Below are 2,592 nucleotides of genomic sequence, written 5' to 3' on the forward strand. Positions count from 1 at the left end.
ATGTGTAAAAGAAATTAAAATAAAATAAATTTTTAAAATAAATGAATACAAAGTGAGAAAAACAAAACACACACTCACACACAAAAGCACCAGTTTTATATAAGAATATCTATGATGAAGCAGTAAACATTAATTTTATTTTATTAAACTGCAACTCTGAATGCTCCTCTTTTAAATATTTTGTATATCAAATGAGGAGAATCCATATAGCACTTCTCATCAAAGTACTTGATTTTCCATCAAAACACATACACACTCACGCTCTCACACACACACACACACACACACACACACACACGCATGATTGTCCAAGTTGCAAGCTGAACTGGCCACTTTTTCTATGGAATATCACTGTTTCTGAAAAGAATGATGGCAAACTATGGTTACTCAAATGTGGGCATCAAGGAGATATTCTCAAAAATAGGGGTCAGATGTGGTGCAGCAAGAATGCAATATTCTGTGAGGCTGAACCAAGCAAGAAGGTTCCGAGTCCTTTTTGGGAGGCCTCTCTGAACACACAGGGCACATACGTGCTGCTACAATTCAGGATTGGCAGAGACTGGGGTTGGGTCATGGCATGAAGACCTGGTGCTGTCTCCCTATGCCCCATAACTGCCCTGCCCCAGTCATTTATTTCACTAATGGAAGAAAACAAGAAACTTCTAAAAATAAATAAATAAATAAAATAAGTATAAATAAATAAATAAATAAAGTAAGTAAGAAATCATGACACTTCTGGGAAAATAAATGATATCTTCTTGCCAATAATGAAATTTGAGATTTAAAAGAAAAGAGTTCAAATTTTGGAAAACGTGTATCTACCATCATAAGCTTGACAACTTCCCAACACTTAAAAATTGACATGATACAAAATTTGTATTGCAATTAATGTATAAGAAAGTATTATTTAATTGAATTTTAGTATAGTGTCAGAAAAAAAGTTCCATAATTATCTCAGAAGGCCATTATAAAGTCCTTTTGTTCCAACTATTCTGTATAAGGCCAGATTTCTTCACATAATGCAATTAAACCAACTTACTTCAATATATTGAATGCAAAAACAGATGTGAGATTACAACTGCCTTCTATTAAGCTAGATATTAAAGACATTTCCACAAAGGCTAAATTACTCCATTCTTCTTGCTACAGGTTTTTTTGTTTTAGAAAGCAGTTATTTTCTATTTTAAAATGTTTCTTATGTCACATGTAATGGTCTGATTGTTATATGAATTAGTAAATATGTTAATTTTAATTTCTCATATATACATGAACTTCATACAGCTTATCTAAACAAAAATTCTTTGATGTCCTTAATAATTTTTAAGATACAAAGGGACCCATTCATTTTCACATTCATTGCAGCAATAGTCACTGTAGCCAAGACAGGGAATCAACTTTAGTGTCCATCAGTGGAATGGATAAAGAAAATGCAGAATGTGCATGCAAAGAAATGCTATTTGGCCTTTAAAATTAAGGAAATCCTGTTACTGGCAGCAACATGAATGAATCTGGAGAATATTATGCTAATTAACATAAGCCAGGTTCAGAAAAGCCAATACCACATGACCTTACTTCCGCATGAAATTTTAGAAAGTTGAACTCATGCAAGCAGAGTACAATGGTGGTCAGAACTGGGAGGATGGGGCTCCTCAAATTTTTTAAATTGCCAAGAGAGTGGATTTTAAATGTTGTTGCCACAAAAATTAAGTATGAAGATATAATAGTATGTCAGTTAACTTGATTTTGACATTCCTCAGTGTACACTTACTTCAAAGCATCATGCCATCTTTCATAAATACATAAAATGTTTGTCAATAAACAGTAATTAACTAATTAATTTGAAAAAGAGTGCAAAGATTTCCTGGGACCAAAACATTTAAGAACTGGGCCAGCAAGTGGTGTGATGGTTAAGGTGCTAGATTCCCCCAGGGCCAATTGCAGGTGCTTTAAAAAAAAGACAGTTGACACAAAGGAAGACAATTAAAAAGACAAGCAGCAAAAATAAATGCAATGGTATGTTTCCATTGTAGAAAACCTGGCCATGGAATCACAGATTGCCTGGCTGCCCTTGAAATTCAAGATATGGGGACTGGAATACGTTACTGGTGTGGGTCCACATAGCATGAAATAACCAAATGCAAGGCTAAAGTAGACCCAGCTCTTGGTAAATTTCCTTCTGTGAAATGTTTTGTTTGTGGGGAAATGTGACATTTGTCTAGATCTTGTTCTGATAATCCCAGAGGACTCTGTGCTGACAGTGGTGCTGCACACTGTGTGGCTCTGTGGAACATTTGAAGAAAGATTATTCTAAAAGTCAGCATTCAGGGTCACAGTCAGCTGCTGGGAAAAGGGAAGGAGTGCAGACTCTGAAGAAATTCTAGAAGCACCTAAAGCACAGAAATCTAAAACAAAGATACTGAAAATTGTTCATTTTCGTGCACGTGCATGCCCAAGAAATTGTTAATTTTCGGTATCTTAGTGCTATTGTTAGGTACTACCTCATTGTTACTTTCTCAATCAGGCCTATTTGGCTCGCCTGTGTAATAGCTATCAGTAGGACCTACGTGTGGTCAGCAACAGTTCTGCACTCTT

At 35.3% G+C, this 2,592-nt stretch overlaps 1 pseudogene; it reads left to right on the forward strand.

Moving 5' to 3' along the window:
• The first annotated feature begins 1,953 nt into the window (after window positions 1-1,953).
• Window positions 1,954-2,592, forward strand: part of LOC102474094 (zinc finger CCHC domain-containing protein 9 pseudogene) — a 4,911-nt pseudogene continuing 4,272 nt past the window's right edge.

This window comes from Tupaia chinensis, unplaced genomic scaffold, assembly GCF_000334495.1.
Source record: "Tupaia chinensis unplaced genomic scaffold, TupChi_1.0 Scaffold000296_1, whole genome shotgun sequence".
Lineage (NCBI taxonomy): Eukaryota > Metazoa > Chordata > Mammalia > Scandentia > Tupaiidae > Tupaia > Tupaia belangeri.